We start from the raw sequence: 19,947 nt of genomic DNA, 5'->3' as shown, positions 1-19,947 counted from the left end.
TGAATGACTCAGAGGACAACTGGTGAAAGTGTTGTGGTCAGATGAGACCAAAATGGATCTCTTTGACATCAACTCAACTCGCCGTGTTTGGAGGAGGAGGAATGCTGCCTATGACCCCAAGAACACCATCCCCACCATCAAACATGGAGGTGGAAACATTATGCTTTGGGGGTGTTTTTCTGCTAAGGGGACAGGACAACTTCACCTCATCAAAGGGACGATGGACGGGGCCATGTACCGTCAAATCTTGGGTGAGAACCTCCTTCCCTCAGCCAGGGCATTGAAAATGGGTCGTGGATGGGTATTCCAGCATGACAATGACCCAAAACACACGGCCAAGGCAACAAAGGAGTGGCTTAAGAAGAAGCACATTAAGGTCCTGGAGTGGCCTCGTCAGTCTCCAGACCTTAATCCCATAGAAAATCTGTGGAGGGAGCTGAAGGTTCGAGTTGCCAAACATCAGCCTCGAAACCTTAATGACTTGGAGAAGATCTGCAAAGAGGAGTGGGACAAAATCCCTCCTGAGATGTGTGCAAACCTGGTGGCCAACTACAAGAAACGTCTGACCTCTGTGATTGCCAACAAGGGTTTTGCCACCAAGTACTAAGTCATGTTTTGCAGAGGGGTCAAATACTTATTTCCCTCATTAAAATGCAAATCATTTTATAACATTTTTTACATGTGTTTTTCTGGATATTTTGTTGTTATTCTGTCTCTCACTGTTCAAATAAACCTACTATTAAATTTATAGACTGATCATTTCTTTATAAGTGGGCAAACGTACAAAATCAGCAGGGGATCAAATACTTTTTCCCCCCACTGTAGATGTCAGGGACTGCAGTGGGGTTAGACTGTAGAACCCAGTTTCTACATTTGAATATAAAAATGTGTTTTTTCGAACAAAACTACACTACCTTTGATCTCTGGGACCCTCAGGATGACAAATCAGAGCAAGATTACTGAATGTAAGTACATTATTTACCTTCAGAGGTGAATGTATCAAACCAGTTGCCTTGATAAAAGTGTTTTGTTGTTGTGCACTTTCCTCAAACAACAGCATGGTATTTTTGTTGTTGTAATAGCTACTGTAAATTGGACACTGCAGTTAGATTAACAAGAATATTGAGCAACAACTGTCCCGGTTTAGGGACACCGATCCTGTAGACTTTTGTTATATATCGAGCTGACTAGCACTATTTTACTCAGCATGACAAAGAAGAAAATTACAAGTGAGGAAAGGAGAGAAATCACACTAAATCATCTTTATAACGCTCTTTTAGAATGCTGTGATTGGCTTGAATGTCTAGCCTAGGTGCCAGATCTGTTTGGCAATCGGGCATTTGAAAGTCATGTTGAGTCACGTAACTTCTTCATACCTTCTCTCCAGTTTCCAGCTAAGCTCTTGTGCCTCATACCTTATCTCCAATTTCCCGCTAAGCTCTTGTGCCTCATACCTTATCTCCAATTTCCAGCTAAGCTCTTGTGCCTCATACCTTCTCTCCAGTTTCCCGCTAAGCTCTTGTTCCTCATACCTTCTCTCCAGTTTCCCGCTAAGGTCTTGTTCCTCATACCTTCTCTCCAGTTTCCCGCTAAGCTCTTGTACCTCATACCTTCTCTCTAGGGGTGGGTGGCAGGTAGCCTAGCAGTAACTGAAAGGTTGTGCCCTTGGGCAAGGCACTTAACCCTAATTGGTCCAGGAGCGCTAGATAATGGTGACGCTGGCTGTGAACCCACTCTCCGAGTGTGTCTCAGGGGGAGTTGGGATATAAAAGAAAATACATTTCCAATTCACATATGTGTATTAATACATACATGTACATGGAGTTAAATAGGAGTTCCAAGTCATTAATGGTTACACGGTAATTACTCAATAATGACCTAACAATTGCAGTGTGATTAGTTTAGGATTCATTAAAGCCCAGAGAGAGTACTTAAACCCAGGCTTAATATAATACATACTGTAATATGCCATTTATCAGACGCTTTTATCCAAAGTGACTTACAGTTGTGTGTGCAATGCTTACATTTTACGTATGGGTACCCATGGGAATTGAACCCACAATCCATTGCAAGCTCCACGATCTACCAACTGAGCCATATAGGACCATTTAAACTAGTCTACACACTAGTCTTCATACAACATTAAACCCCCAAGACTTAAACTAGCCTACAGGCTAGGATGGATGTTCCCAGCTGACAAGACACAGAGATTATTTGAGATGCTCCCTGAATGTCACGTGAGCTCAGAGTGACAGTGGTGAGCTCAGAGTGACAGTGGTGAGCTCAGACAGTGGTGAGCTCAGACAGTGGTGAGTTCAGACAGTGGTGAGTTCAGACAGTGGTGAGCTCGACAGTGGTGAGCTCAGACAGTGGTGAGTTCAGACAGTGGTGAGCTCAGAGTGACAGTGGTGAGCTCAGACAGTGGTGAGTTCAGACAGTGGTGAGCTCAGAGTGACAGTGGTGAGCTCAGACAGTGGTGAGTTCAGACAGTGGTGAGCTCAGACAGTGGTGAGCTCAGACAGTGGTGAGCTCAGACAGTGGTGAACTCAGTCAGTGGTGAGCTCAGACAGTGGTGAGCTCAGAGTGACAGTGGTGAGCTCAGACAGTGGTGAGCTCAGACAGTGGTGAGTTCAGACAGTGGTGAGTTCAGACAGTGGTGAGCTCAGAGTGACAGTGGTGAGCTCAGAGTGACAGTGGTGAGCTCAGACAGTGGTGAGCTCAGACAGTGGTGAGCTCAGACAGTGGTGAGTTCCTACTGTCTTTTCCAACTCTCTAGACCGTTGGCTTAATAGTTACATGGTAATTACTTGATAATGACCTAACAGTTACAGTTTGGTTTGTTTGGGGTAAAACCAGCAGGGTGTAACACAGGCTAAGTATAGATTCACACTACATTCAACCCAGACTGAAACTACAGCTGTACAAAGTAAAATCGGCAGAGTTCATTTAACTCCCACGGAGTCAAATTTAACACTAGTTGGGGGTTTATGTGTGACTCGTTTCAGGAAACTAGGCATATGTTGCGAGTTACTACTTCACAGGAGCACCATTTGAGCCAAATGCGTTTTTTGGCAGAAATGCCTTCTGGAACATATTAACTTTCATAAGCCTTAATAACGAACATTTATGCAAATAATATAATTTATGAAAATACATATAAAATTGATAAATGATGTGCCTAATTGATTTAGTCACTGAAAAGTCAGTAACCTTCCCGCTAGCCATGATTGGCTAAGATAATGAGTGGGCTGGACATGCCGAGAGATGAGTTCTGATTGGTCTGCCATGTAGCATGCTTCTGTCTATTTGAGCTGGTCAGTATGTGTAGGTAATCCTTCCTAACTCAGCTTTTTTGGAAAGATATCACGTAGTAGAACTGCATACGTGTTTGCTCTCCACTTTTTAGAGGACTGAGTTTTGAAATCAGTGGAATAAGAGTATGATAGCTAAGGAGATGGAGAAAACACCTGTCTCCGGATTACATCTTCAAACTAAGGACCACCGTGGCATCTGTGACAGAGAAGGAGAAGCGTCCATCCATGGTCGTGGGTAAGATAGTCTAGCTAGCTACATTTTCAGATATTACACGTTTCTAATTTAGTCAGAAAGTTGTTTTCATTTAAAGTTAAAGTGTACTGTTAGCTAGCTAGCTAACAGTAGCTGGCTGGCTAGCTAACTAACGTTACGTGTATGATCTGTGTAGTAATATTATTTGTATCTCAGAGCCATTTGCTTTGCTAGTTATAGCCTAATGTTAGCTAGCTAACATTGAACCTGGTTGGTTAGCTACCTGCAGATTCATGCAGGGTAGTAACGTCATGAGTTGGGATTATGGGTCATTGCTTAGCTAGCTAGCTACATGTCTAAACAAAAGACTCCACTATGCAAGTAACCATTTCAATAGAATGTTCATGATGTACCTGCAACAACTGTTGATAGACATAGCTAGTAAATTCTCCCTGGCCATCTACTCCGATTTCAAAGTATTCTTGTCTGTGTGCCAGAGAGAAGAATAACTGACGAATTTAACGAACACTCAACACCCGTTGAATGTGGCGAGTGTCAGTAAACGTTGGCAAAAAAGCATAATTAAATTGTTTCCAGCAGCACAGTTACAGTCACCAACACTCTGGATAGCATAAAAACAGCCTAACCAGCTCTGCTAGGGAGAGTAACATGGTCAGAGTGAGGTGTTCTCTCATTTGTGTCTGGAAGTAGCTAGCAAGTTAGCCAATCCTAGCCAGTTAGCTTGGGTGCTTGACTGCTGTTGTTAGGACAGAACGCTTGGATCAATCCTACTCCTCGGCCAGAGCGTCCAGTGTAGCGCTCTGAACGCTCCTTAAGAGATGGGTGGGGCTAAAGCTTAAGAGGGTGTGAACGATGCTGAATGGGTGGAGACAAAGAACAGCTCTCCAGTAGGTACCAAAACATTCAAAGGCCAGTTTCTCAACTTTTAAAGCAGAATTACTTTCCCATTGTTCCTCAACTGTAGTGTATGATATACCATTTTCTAGTCTTTACTTTTATCCAATGTAAAAAAAAAACACAATTTCAAATGTTGCTACATACGACCGCATCGAGCCGGTCAGTCACATATGGTTCCAGCCCCATTTTGTGTTAAAACTACTCTGGTCATAATGTTGATATATATTTTTGGAGTTAAAAATGACACTAAATGGAGTAAATTTAAACAATTAACTCCAATTGCCATTTAACTCTTTTCAATGCTGTTTTTATTCAACTCTAATACAGCTTGTTTGTGTTGTTTTGAATTAAAGGAAGTCATCTGTAGTTGACTGTTGAGTTATAAGGGGCCTTATTTAAATATTTCTTAATGTGTCACATTAGGGTGGTTTGCAATGTGATATCAAAATCTCTTTTGATATCACATTACAACTGACAGGAAGATATCCAGCACTTTTACATCATTCACAATTTTCATTTAGAATGCCTGTCAGAGTAGCAAAAAAAATCTAATCCATGAAGACAACCTACAGTATGTAAACTGGAACAACCATCTCACTAACGGTTGCTATAAGTCCAACCACTTACAGATTGGATAATGTCAGAAAAAATTACGTTTCTTATCTTTGATCAAAAAATAATGTACATGTGAAAACACAAATATTGTAACAAACAACTTCAAAAATCTACCTGCAACAGAGCCTACTGGGAAATATGACAATGAGGCCCCTCCCACATCTGTGGGTAACTCCATGACCTGTCTCTGGATACTCTTAATGGAGTTTAAAGTATTCTGTCCCAATGAACGCCAGTCATGGACACTAACTCCAGGGACCATATAACTCTAATTTCAATTATCCTTAATTTACTGCAGAGAAATGTAACGCACACACACCTCACATACAGTGCCTTCAGAAAGTATTCACACACCTTGACTTAAAAAAAGATATATTTTGCTTTACAGCCTGATTTTAACATTTATTACATTGAAATGTTGTGTCACTGGACTACACACAATATACCCCATAATGTCAAAGTGGAATTCTGCTTTTAGACATTTTTACAAATTAATTAAAAATGAAAAGCGGAAATGTCTTGAGTCAATAAGTATTCAACCCCTTTGTCATGGCAAGACTAAATCATTCAAAAGTAAAAATGTGCTTAACAAGCCACATAATAAGTTGCATGGACTCACTCTGTGTGCAATAATAGAGTTTAACATGTTTGTTTATGACTACCTCATCTCTGTACCCCACACATACAATTATCTGGAAGGTCCCTCTGTCGAGCAGTGAATTTCAAAAACAGATTCAACCACAAAGATCAGGGAGATTTCCCAATGCCTTGCAAAGAAGGGCACCTGTTGGTGGATGGGTAAACAAAAAATACAGACGTTGAATATCCCTTTGAGCATGGTGAAGTTATTAATTAGACTTTGGATGGTGTATCAATACACCCAGTCACTACAAAGATACAGGCGTCCTTCCTAGCTCAGTTGCCAGAGAGGAAGGAAACTGCTCAGGGATTTCACCATGGCTGTGATAGGAGATAACTGAGGATGGTTCAACAATGTAGCATCTTCACAATACTAACATAAATGACAGAGTGAAAATAAGGAAGCCTGAACAGAATAACAATATTCCAAAACATGCATCCTAAAGTAGTACTGCAAAAAATGTGGCAAAGAAATGAACTTTTTGTCCTGAATACAAAGCATTATGTTTGGGGCAAATCCAACACAACACATCACTGAGTACCACTCTTCATATTTTAAAGCATGGTGGTGTCGGCATCATGTTATGGGTATGCTTGTCATTGTTAAGGACTGGGGAGTTTTTTAGGATAAAAATAAACAATAGAGCTAAGCACAGGCAAAATCCTAGAGGAAAACCTGGTTGTCTGCTTTCAAACAGACACTGGGAGACAAATTCACCTTTCAGCAGGACAATAACCTAAAACACAAGGCCAAACATGCCAAGACGACATTAAATGTTCCTGAGTGGCCTAGTTACAGTTTCGATTTAAATTGGCTTGGCAATCTTGAAAATACTTGAAAAATGGCTGTCTAGCAATGAAAAGACTTTAAAATGGCTGTCTATCAATGAAAATACTTTAAAATGGCTGTCTATCAATGATCAACAACCAACTTGACATAGTTTGAATAATTTAAAAAAGGATAATGTACAAATATTGTACAATCCAGGTTTGCAAATCTCTTAGAGACTTACCCAGAAAGACTCACAGCTATAATCACTTCCAAAGGTGATTCTAACATGTATTGACTCAGGGGTGTGAATACTTATGTAAATTATGTCATTATGGGGTATTGTGTGTAGATGGGTGAGAAAAAAAATCTATTTAATCAGTTTTGAATTCAGGCTGTAACACCAGAAAATGTGGAATAAATCAAGGTGTATAAATACACGGAACCAGAGTCACATTCCAGTAGCTCTATTACACCCACTGCTCCTTGGCCGACTGTACTACAACAGACACTGTACTAAAGAAAATCACAGTGAAACACTATGGGTCACCTCATGTCTGTTAAATACTGAGACCTCGCTCCCTCTCTCCCTCGCTCTCCCTCGCTCCCTCGCTCCCTCTCTCACACACATGCAAAAAACACTCTCGCAAGAAACACATTGGACCCACTAAAGGAGACCAGAGTCCCATAACTTTTACTATATAATAGAGGTGTGGGACAAATTCTCCCTTAACGTTTAGTATATAAATACAGATGTGGGACGGAGGCTAAGAATTAAGGTTAACAGAGGAGAGAAAGACGAGACATACACAGATAAATTACATTAGATTCTGTGGTCTTACTAACTTGGTGGAGTCGGGTTACTTCCTTCTTCCTGGTTCAAGAGAACACTGCCCCGCTGCTACCCTATCTGTCCCACCCCACCCCTCTCTGCTTCCTGTAGGAGGAAGCTGACGAGTTCCATAAAAACACGCAGGCAAACACACACACACACACACACACACACACACACACACACACACACACACACACACACACACACACACACACACACACACACACACACACACACACTGAAACCTGAGTTATTGCAGCGTGCGTCGCTGTCTCACTGCCAACCCAGCAGTATGAAGAGGGCTCAGATTCACAAAAGAACAAGTCTGTACAGTAGTTAAGGAAAAAATGGCAGTTAAGAAGAACTGTATTCTTAAGAAAGTTTTGTGAATACAGAAAAGCAAACAAAAAAAAAAGAACATGTTTAGCAACTTCTTGTGGAACGTTACAGCTTTTTAGTTCTGAGTTGGTTATATGTTTATCTGTGTCTCGTCTACTCTTGTTCCCCCTCTCCGGTGCTCGACGTCGCAGGTCTACTAACCACCGTCCTTGCAACCTATCATTACCACACCTGGCAACCCTCATTACCACACCTGGTAATCCTCATTACCACACCTGGCAATCCTCATTACCACACCTGGCAACCCTCATTACCACACCTGGCAATCCTCATTACCACACCTAGCAACCCTCATTACTCTACCTGGCAACCCTCATTACAACACCTGGCAACCCTAATTACTGCTCCTGGAAACCCTCATTACAACACCTGGCAACCCTAATTACTGCTCCTGGAAACCCTCATTACTACACCTGGCAACCCTTATTACTGCACCTGGAAACCCTCATTACAAAACCTGGCAACCATCATTACAACACCTGACCCCATCATGATGCACACCTGGCAACCCTCATTAAAACACCTGGTAACCCTCATTACATCACCTGGTAACCCTCATTACAACACCTGTACCCCATCATGATGCACACCTGGCAACCCTCTTTACCACACTTGGCAACCCTCATTACAACACCTGGTAACCCTCATTACAACAGCTGCACCCCATCATGATGCACACCTGGCAACCCTCATTACAACACCTGGCAACCCTCATTACTACACCTGGTAACCCTCATTACAACACCTGCGCCCCATCATGATGTACACCTGGCAACCCTCATTCCAACACCTGGCAACCCTCATTACAACACCTCGTAACCCTCATTACAACACCTGGCAACCCTCATTACGACACCTGGTAACCCTCATTACAACACCTGGCAACCATCATTACAACACCTGGCAACTCTCATTACAACACCTGGTAACCCTCATTACAACACCTGGCAACCCTCATTACAACACCTGGCAACTCTCATTACCCCACCTGGCAACCCTCATTACAACACCTGGCAACCCTCATTACAACACCTGGTAACCCTCATTACAACACCTGGCAACCCTCATTACAACACCTGGTAACCCTCATTATAACACCTGGTACCCTCATTACAACACCTGGTAACCCTCATTATAACACCGGGTACCCTCATCACAACACCTGGTAACCCTCATTACAACACCTGGCAACTATCATTACAACACCTGGCAACCCTCATTATAACACCTGACCCCATCATGATGCACACCTGGTAACCCTCATTACAACACCTGGCAACTTTCATTACAACACCTGGTAACCCTCATTTTAACACCTGGTACATTATTTTTTGGTCAAAGATAAGAAACGTAATTTTTTCTGACATTATCCAATCTGTAAGTGGTTGGATTTATAGCAACCGGCAACTCTCATTACATCACCTGGCAACCCTCATTACAACATCTGGCAACCCTCATTAGTACACCTGGTAACCCTCATTACAACACCTGGTAACCCTCATTACAACACCTGGCAACCCTCATTACAACACCTGGTAACCCTCATTATAACACCTGGTACCCTCATTACAACACCTGGTAACCCTCATTACAACACCTAGCAACCCTCATTACAACACCTGGTAACCCTCATTATAACACCTGGTACCCTCATTACAACACCTGGTAACCCTCATTACAACACATGGCAACTATCATTACAACACCTGGCAACCCTCATTATAACACCTGACCCCATCATGATGCACACCTGGTAACCCTCATTACAACACCTGGCAACCCTCATTACAACACCTGGCAACTCTCATTACAACACCTGGTAACCCTCATTACAACACCTGGCAACCCTCATTATCACACCTGGCAACCCTCATTACAACACCTGGCAACTCTCATTACATCACCTGGCAACCCTCATTACAACACCTGGCAACCCTCATTACTACAACTGGTAACCCTCATTACAACACCTGGTAACCCTCATTACAACACCTGGCAACCCTCATTACAACACCTGGTAACACTCATTATAACACCTTTTACCCTCATTACAACACCTGGTAACCCTCATTACAACACCTGGCAACTCTCATTACATCACCTGGCAACCCTCATTACAACACCTGGCAACCCTCATTACAACACCTGACCCCATCATGATGCACACCTGGTAACCCTCATTACAACACCTGGCAACCCTCATTACAACACCTGGTAACCCTCATTACAACACCTGGTAACCCTCATTACAACACCTGGCAACCCTCATTACAACACCTCGTAACCCTCACTACAACACCTGCCAACCCTCATTACAACACCTGGTAACCCTCATTACAACACCTGGCAACCCTCATTACAACACCTGGCAACTCTCATTACAACACCTGGTAACCCTCATTACAACACCTGGCAACCCTCATTACTACACCTGGTAACCCTCATTACAACACCTGGTAACCCTCATTACAACACCTGACCCCATCATGATGCACACCTGGTAACCCTCATTACAACACCTGGCAACCCTCATTACAACACCGGGTAACCCTCATTACAACACCTGGTAACCCTCATTACAACACCTGGCAACCCTCATTACAACACCTCGTAACCCTCATTACAACACCTGGCAACCCTTATTACAACATCTGGCAACCCTCATTAGTACACCTGGTAACCCTCATTACAACACCTGGTAACCCTCATTACAACACCTGGTAACCCTCATTTTAACACCTGGTACATTATTTTTTGATCAAAGATAAGAAACGTAATTTTTTCTGACATTATCCAATCTGTAAGTGGTTGGATTTGAAGCAACCGGCAACTCTCATTACATCACCTGGCAACCCTCATTACAACACCTGGCAACCCTCATTACTACACCTGGTAACCCTCATTACAACACCTGGTAACCCTCACTACAACACCTGGCAACCCTCATTACAACACCTGGTAACCCTCATTATAACACCTGGTACCCTCATTACAACACCTGGTAACCCTCATTACAACACCTGGCAACTCTCATTACAACACCTGGCAAACCTCATTATAACACCTGACCCCATCATGATGCACACCTGGTAACCCTCATTACAACACCTGGCAACCCTCATTACAACACCTGGTAACCCTCATTATAACACCTGGTACCCTCATTACAACACCTGGTAACCCTCATTATAACACCTGGTACCCTCATTACAACACCTGGTAACCCTCATTACAACACCTGGCAACTCTCATTACAACACCTGGCAACCCTCATTATAACACCTGACCCCATCATGATGCACACCTGGTAACCCTCATTACAACACCTGGCAACCCTCATTACAACACCTGGCAACTCTCATTACAACACCTGGTAACCCTCATTACAACATCTGGCAACCCTCATTACTACACCTGGTAACCCTCATTACAACACCTGGTAACCCTCATTACAACACCTGGCAACTCTCATTACAACACCTGGCAACCCTCATTACAACACCTGGTAACCCTCATTATAACACCTGGTACCCTCATTACAACACCTGGTAACCCTCATTACAACACCTGGTGACCCCATCATGATGCACACCTGGCAACCCTCATTACAACACCTGGTAACCCTCATTACAACACCTGGCAACCCTCATTACAACACCTGGTAACCCTCATTACAACACCTGGCAACCCTCATTACTACACCTGGCAACCCTCATTGCTACACCTGGTAACCCTCATTACAACACATGGCAACCCTCATTACAATACCTGGTAACCCTCATTATAACACCTGGTACCCTCATTACAACACCTGGTAACCCTCATTATAACACCTGGCAACCCTCATTACAACACCTGGTAACCCTCATTATAACACCTGGTACCCTCATTACAACACCTGGCAACTCTCATTACAACACCTGGCAACCCTAATTACAACACCTGGCAACCCTCATTACTACACCTGGTAACCCTCATTACAACACCTGACCCCATCATGATGCACACCTGGCAACCCTCATTACAACACCTGGCAACCCTCATTACAACATCTGGCAACCCTCATTACTACACCTGGTAACCCTCATTACAACACCTGGCAACCCTCATTACAACACCTGGCAACGCTCATTACAACACCTGGTAACCCTCAATACAACACCTGGCAACCCTCATTACTACACCTGGCAACCCTCATTCCTACAACACCTGGCAACTCTCATTACATAACCTGGCAACCCTCATTACATCACCTGGCAACCCTCATTACAACACCTGGTAACCCTCATTACAACACCTGGCAACCCTCATTACAACACCTGGTAACCCTCATTATAACACCTGGCAACCCTCATTACAACACCTGGTAACCCTCATTATAACACCTGGTACCCTCATTACAACACCTGGCAACTCTCATTACAACACCTGGCAACCCTAATTACAACACCTGGCAACCCTCATTACTACACCTGGTAACCCTCATTACAACACCTGGTAACCCTCATTACAACACCTGGCAACCCTCATTACAACACCTGGTAACCCTCATTATAACACCTGGTACCCTCATTACAACACCTGGTAACCCTCATTACAACACATGGCAACTCTCATTACAACACCTGGCAACCCTCATTATAACACCTGACCCTATCATGATGCACACCTGGTAACCCTCATTACAACACCTGGCAACCCTCTCACCCTGGCCTCCACATCACCTGGCAACCCTCATTACAACACCTGGCAACCCTCATTACTACACCTGGTAACCCTCATTACAACACCTGGTAACCCTCATTACAACACCTGGCAACCCTCATTACAACACCTGGTAACCCTCATTATAACACCTGGTACCCTCATTACAAAACCTGGTAACCCTCATTACAACACCTGGCAACCCTCATTACAACACCTGGTAACCCTCATTATAACACCTGGTACCCTCATTACAACACCTGGTAACCCTAATTACAAGACCTGGCAACTCTCATTACAACACCTGGCAACCCTCATTATAACACCTGACCCCATCATGATGCACACCTGGTAACCCTCATTACAACACCTGGCAACCCTCATTACAACACCTGGCAACTCTCATTACAACACCTGGTAACCCTCATTACAACAGCTGGCAACCCTCATTACTACACCTGGCAACCCTCATTACTACACCTGGTAACCCTCATTACAACACCTGGTAACCCTCATTACAACACCTGGCAACCCTCATTACAACACCTGGTAACCCTAATTATAACACCTGGTACCCTCATTACAACACCTGGTAACCCTCATTACAACACCTGGCAACTCTCATTACAACACCTGGCAACCCTCATTACAACACCTGGCAACTCTCATTACATCACCTGGTAACCCTCATTACAACACCTGGCAACCCTCATTACAACACCTGGTAACCCTCATTACAACACCTGGCAACCCTCATTACAACACCTGGCAACTCTCATTACATCACCTGGTAACCCTCATTACAACACCTGGCAACCCTCATTACAACACCTGGTAACCCTCATTACAACACCTGGCAACCCTCATTACAATACCTGGTAACCCTCATTATAACACCTGGTACCCTCATTACAACACCTGGTAACCCTCATTACAACACCTGACCCCATCATGATGCACACCTGGCAACCCTCATTACAACACCTGGCAACCCTCATTACAACACCTGGTAACCCTCATTACAACACCTGGTAACCCTCATTACAACACCTGGTAACCCTCATTACAACACCTGGTAACCCTCATTACAACACCTGGCAACTCTCATTACAACACCTGGAAACCCTCATTACAACACCTGGACACTCTCATTACATCACCTGGCAACCCTCATTACAACACATGGCAACTCTCATTACAACACCTGGCAACCCTCATTATAACACCTGACCCTATCATGATGCACACCTGGTAACCCTCATTACAACACCTGGCAACCCTCATTACAACACCTGGCAACTCTCATTACATCACCTGGCAACCCTCATTACAACACCTGGCAACCCTCATTACTACACCTGGTAACCCTCATTACAACACCTGGTAACCCTCATTACAACACCTGGTAACCCTCATTATAACACCTGGTACCCTCATTACAAAACCTGGTAACCCTCATTACAACACCTGGCAACCCTCATTACAACACCTGGTAACCCTCATTATAACACCTGGTACCCTCATTACAACACCTGGTAACCCTAATTACAACACCTGGCAACTCTCATTACAACACCTGGCAACCCTCATTATAACACCTGACCCCATCATGATGCACACCTGGTAACCCTCATTACAACACCTGGCAAACCTCATTACAACACCTGGCAACTCTCATTACAACACCTGGTAACCCTCATTACAACAGCTGGCAACCCTCATTACTACACCTGGCAACCCTCATTACTACACCTGGTAACCCTCATTACAACACCTGGTAACCCTCATTACAACACCTGGCAACCCTCATTACAACACCTGGTAACCCTAATTATAACACCTGGTACCCTCATTACAACACCTGGTAACCCTCATTACAACACCTGGCAACTCTCATTACAACACCTGGCAACCCTCATTACAACACCTGGCAACTCTCATTACATCACCTGGTAACCCTCATTACAACACCTGGCAACCCTCATTACAACACCTGGTAACCCTCATTACAACACCTGGCAACCCTCATTACAACACCTGGCAACTCTCATTACATCACCTGGTAACCCTCATTACAACACCTGGCAACCCTCATTACAACACCTGGTAACCCTCATTACAACACCTGGCAACCCTCATTACAATACCTGGTAACCCTCATTATAACACCTGGTACCCTCATTACAACACCTGGTAACCCTCATTACAACACCTGACCCCATCATGATGCACACCTGGCAACCCTCATTACAACACCTGGCAACCCTCATTACAACACCTGGTAACCCTCATTACAACACCTGGTAACCCTCATTACAACACCTGGTAACCCTCATTACAACACCTGGTAACCCTCATTACAACACCTGGCAACTCTCATTACAACACCTGGAAACCCTCATTACAACACCTGGACACTCTCATTACATCACCTGGCAACCCTCATTACAACACTTGGCAACCCTCATTACTACACCTGGTAACCCTCATTACAACACCTGGTAACCCTCATTACAACACCTGGCAACCCTCATTACAACACCTGGTAACCCTCATTATAACACCTGGTACCCTCATTACAACACCTGGTAACCCTCATTACAACAACTGGCAACTCTCATTACAACACCTGGCAACCCTCATTATAACACCTGACCCCATCATGATGCACACCTGGTAACCCTCATTACAACACCTGGTAACCCTCATTACAACACCTGGCAACTCTCATTACATCACCTGGCAACCCTCATTACAACACCTGGCAACCCTCATTACTACACCTGGTAACCCTCATTACAACACCTGGTAACCCTCATTACAACACCTGGCAACCCTCATTACAACACCTGGTAACCCTCATTATAACACCTGGTACCCTCATTACAACACCTGGTAACCCTCATTACAACACCTGGCAACCCTCATTACAACACCTGGCAACTCTCATTACATCACCTGGCAACCCTCATTACAACACCTGGCAACTCTCATTACATCACCTGGTAACCCTCATTACAACACCTGGCAACCCTCATTACAACACCTGGTAACCCTCATTACAACACCTGGCAACCCTCATTACAACACCTGGCAACTCTCATTACATCACCTGGTAACCCTCATTACAACACCTGGCAACCCTCATTACAACACCTGGTAACCCTCATTACAACACCTGGCAACCCTCATTACAATACCTGGTAACCCTCATTATAACACCTGGTACCCTCATTACAACACCTGGTAACCCTCATTATAACACCTGGTACCCTCATTACAAAACCTGGTAACCCTCATTACAACACCTGGCAACCCTCATTACAACACCTGGTAACCCTCATTATAACACCTGGTACCCTCATTACAACACCTGGTAACCCTCATTACAACACCTGGCAACTCTCATTACAACACCTGGCAACCCTCATTATAACACCTGACCCCATCATGATGCACACCTGGTAACCCTCATTACAACACCTGGCAACCCTCATTACAACACCTGGCAACTCTCATTACAACACCTGGTAACCCTCATTACAACATTTGGCAACCCTCATTACTACACCTGGTAACCCTCATTACAACACCTGGTAACCCTCATTACAACACCTGGCAGCTCTCATTACAACACCTGGCAACCCTCATTACAACACCTGGTAACCCTCATTATAACACCTGGTACCCTCATTACAACACCTGGTAACCCTCATTACAACACCTGGTGACCCCATCATGATGCACACCTGGCAACCCTCATTACAACACCTGGTAACCCTCATTACAACACCTGGCAACCCTCATTACAACACCTGGCAACTCTCATTACAACACCTGGTAACCCTCATTACAACACCTGGTAACCCTCATTATCACACCTGATACCCTCATTACAACACCTGGTAACCCTCATTACAACACATGGCAACTCTCATTACAACACCTGGCAACCCTCATTATAACACCTGACCCCATCATGATGCACACCTGGTAACCCTCATTACAACACCTGGCAACCCTCATTACAACACCTGGCAACTCTCATTACATCACCTGGCAACCCTCATTACAACACCTGGCAACCCTCATTACTACACCTGGTAACCCTCATTACAACACCTGGTAACCCTCATTACAACACCTGGCAACCCTCATTACAACACCTGGTAACCCTCATTATAACACCTGGTACCCTCATTACAAAACCTGGTAACCCTCATTACAACACCTGGCAACCCTCATTACAACACCTGGTAACCCTCTTTATAACACCAGGTACCCTCATTACAACACCTGGTAACCCTCATTACAACACCTGGCAACTCTCATTACAACACCTGGCAACCCTCATTATAACACTTGACCCCATCATGATGCACACCTGGTAACCCTCATTACAACACCTGGCAACCCTCATTACAACACCTGGCAACTCTCATTACAACACCTGGTAACCCTCATTACAACAGCTGGCAACCCTCATTACTACACCTGGCAACCCTCATTACTACACCTGGTAACCCTCATTACAACACCTGGTAACCCTCATTACAACACCTGGCAACCCTCATTACAACACCTGGTAACCCTCATTATAACACCTGGTACCCTCATTACAAAACCTGGTAACCCTCATTACAACACCTGGCAACCCTCATTACAACACCTGGTAACCCTCATTATAACACCTGGTACCCTCATTACAACACCTGGTAACCCTCATTACACACCTGGCAACTCTCATTACACCACCTGGCAACCCTCATTATAACACCTGACCCCATCATGATGCACACCTGGTAACCCTCATTACAACACCTGGCAACCCTCATTACAACACCTGGCAACTCTCATTACAACACCTGGTAACCCTCATTACAACACCTGGCAACCCTCATTATCACACCTGGCAACCCTCATTACAACACCTGGCAACTCTCATTACATCACCTGGCAACCCTCATTACAACACCTGGCAACCCTCATTACTACAACTGGTAACCCTCATTACAACACCTGGTAACCCTCATTACAACACCTGGCAACCCTCATTACAACACCTGGTAACACTCATTATAACACCTTTTACCCTCATTACAACACCTGGTAACCCTCATTACAACACCTGGCAACTCTCATTACATCACCTGGCAACCCTCATTACAACACCTGGCAACCCTCATTACTACACCTGGTAACCCTCATTACAACACCTGGTAACCCTCATTACAACACCTGGCAACCCTCATTACAACACCTGGTAACCCTCATTATAACACCTGGTACCCTCATTACAACACCTGGTAACCCTCATTACAACACCTGGCAACCCTCATTACAACACCTGGCAACTCTCATTACATCACCTGGCAACCCTCATTACAACACCTGGCAACTCTCATTACATCACCTGGTAACCCTCATTACAACACCTGGCAACCCTCATTACAACACCTGGTAACCCTCATTACAACACCTGGCAACCCTCATTACAACACCTGGCAACTCTCATTACATCACCTGGTAACCCTCATTACAACACCTGGCAACCCTCATTACAACACCTGGTAACCCTCATTACAACACCTGGCAACCCTCATTACAATACCTGGTAACCCTCATTATAACACCTGGTACCCTCATTACAACACCTGGTAACCCTCATTATAACACCTGGTACCCTCATTACAAAACCTGGTAACCCTCATTACAACACCTGGCAACCCTCATTACAACACCTGGTAACCCTCATTATAACACCTGGTACCCTCATTACAACACCTGGTAACCCTCATTACAACACCTGGCAACTCTCATTACAACACCTGGCAACCCTCATTATAACACCTGACCCCATCATGATGCACACCTGGTAACCCTCATTACAACACCTGGCAACCCTCATTACAACACCTGGCAACTCTCATTACAACACCTGGTAACCCTCATTACAACATTTGGCAACCCTCATTACTACACCTGGTAACCCTCATTACAACACCTGGTAACCCTCATTACAACACCTGGCAGCTCTCATTACAACACCTGGCAACCCTCATTACAACACCTGGTAACCCTCATTATAACACCTGGTACCCTCATTACAACACCTGGTAACCCTCATTACAACACCTGGTGACCCCATCATGATGCACACCTGGCAACCCTCATTACAACACCTGGTAACCCTCATTACAACACCTGGCAACCCTCATTACAACACCTGGCAACTCTCATTACAACACCTGGTAACCCTCATTACAACACCTGGTAACCCTCATTATCACACCTGATACCCTCATTACAACACCTGGTAACCCTCATTACAACACATGGCAACTCTCATTACAACACCTGGCAACCCTCATTATAACACCTGACCCCATCATGATGCACACCTGGTAACCCTCATTACAACACCTGGCAACCCTCATTACAACACCTGGCAACTCTCATTACATCACCTGGCAACCCTCATTACAACACCTGGCAACCCTCATTACTACACCTGGTAACCCTCATTACAACACCTGGTAACCCTCATTACAACACCTGGCAACCCTCATTACAACACCTGGTAACCCTCATTATAACACCTGGTACCCTCATTACAAAACCTGGTAACCCTCATTACAACACCTGGCAACCCTCATTACAACACCTGGTAACCCTCTTTATAACACCAGGTACCCTCATTACAACACCTGGTAACCCTCATTACAACACCTGGCAACTCTCATTACAACACCTGGCAACCCTCATTATAACACTTGACCCCATCATGATGCACACCTGGTAACCCTCATTACAACACCTGGCAACCCTCATTACAACACCTGGCAACTCTCATTACAACACCTGGTAACCCTCATTACAACAGCTGGCAACCCTCATTACTACACCTGGCAACCCTCATTACTACACCTGGTAACCCTCATTACAACACCTGGTAACCCTCATTACAACACCTGGCAACCCTCATTACAACACCTGGTAACCCTCATTATAACACCTGGTACCCTCATTACAAAACCTGGTAACCCTCATTACAACACCTGGCAACCCTCATTACAACACCTGGTAACCCTCATTATAACACCTGGTACCCTCATTACAACACCTGGTAACCCTCATTACACACCTGGCAACTCTCATTACACCACCTGGCAACCCTCATTATAACACCTGACCCCATCATGATGCACACCTGGTAACCCTCATTACAACACCTGGCAACCCTCATTACAACACCTGGCAACTCTCATTACAACACCTGGTAACCCTCATTACAACACCTGGCAACCCTCATTATCACACCTGGCAACCCTCATTACAACACCTGGCAACTCTCATTACATCACCTGGCAACCCTCATTACAACACCTGGCAACCCTCATTACTACAACTGGTAACCCTCATTACAACACCTGGTAACCCTCATTACAACACCTGGCAACCCTCATTACAACACCTGGTAACACTCATTATAACACCTTTTACCCTCATTACAACACCTGGTAACCCTCATTACAACACCTGGCAACTCTCATTACATCAC

The 19,947-nt window shown here is 44.5% G+C and overlaps 1 protein-coding gene across 3 annotated transcripts in view; it reads right to left on the bottom strand.

Annotated features, from left to right (window-relative positions):
* Window positions 1-7,385, bottom strand: part of dnase1l1 (deoxyribonuclease I-like 1) — a 118,964-nt gene extending 111,579 nt beyond the window's left edge. The window contains exon 1 of one of the 3 annotated variants that reach the window (XM_045692808.2): window positions 7,295-7,385. The gene's annotated coding sequence lies outside the window, so the exon portion shown is untranslated. Of the gene's footprint in view, window positions 1-7,270 lie in introns of all 3 variants that reach the window. The other 2 variants (XM_045692810.2, XM_045692811.2) reach the window with 2 other exon arrangements.
* Between the last annotated feature and the right edge of the window lie 12,562 nt (window positions 7,386-19,947).

The sequence above is a fragment of the Salmo salar genome, chromosome 13 (genome assembly GCF_965601325.2).
Source record: "Salmo salar chromosome 13, fSalSal1, whole genome shotgun sequence".
NCBI lineage: Eukaryota > Metazoa > Chordata > Actinopteri > Salmoniformes > Salmonidae > Salmo > Salmo salar.
This window is presented reverse-complemented; position numbering and strand designations above follow the sequence as displayed.